This window comes from Sinocyclocheilus rhinocerous, unplaced genomic scaffold (genome assembly GCF_001515625.1).
Source record: "Sinocyclocheilus rhinocerous isolate Xijiao unplaced genomic scaffold, SAMN03320098_v1.1 scaffold2517, whole genome shotgun sequence".
Taxonomy (NCBI): Eukaryota; Metazoa; Chordata; class Actinopteri; order Cypriniformes; family Cyprinidae; genus Sinocyclocheilus; species Sinocyclocheilus rhinocerous.
The window spans coordinates 160,105-160,418 of NW_015641065.1; the positions used below are offsets into that span (position 1 = coordinate 160,105).

The window sequence follows — 314 nt, forward strand, 5'->3', positions numbered from 1 at the left end:
CCATCTGATCTGGATACAGACTAGATCTGGTGGCTATGGTGACCTCAGAATAAGAAAGAAACAGACTAATATTAGCGTAGATGCCATTCTTCTAACGATGTAGCAAGTACATTGGGTAATATGGGAAGTGTTCCCGGTTGTCCTAATTAATGCAGCCTAACAATCCTTTAACGGATTTGAAAATTAGAAATGTGTTCGTGTATTATGTGTAAGCCAGGTTAAAGAGATGGGCCTTTAATTTAGATTTAAACTGACAGAGTGTGTCTGCCTCCCGAACAATGTTAGGTAGGTTATTCCAGAGTTTGGGCGCTAAA

General features: G+C 39.8%; 1 protein-coding gene across 1 annotated transcript in view; it reads left to right on the forward strand.

Moving 5' to 3' along the window:
- Positions 1–314, forward strand: part of LOC107754571 (mitogen-activated protein kinase kinase kinase kinase 4) — a 91,932-nt gene that overhangs the window by 91,080 nt on the left and 538 nt on the right. The gene's annotated exons all lie outside the window — the stretch shown is intronic.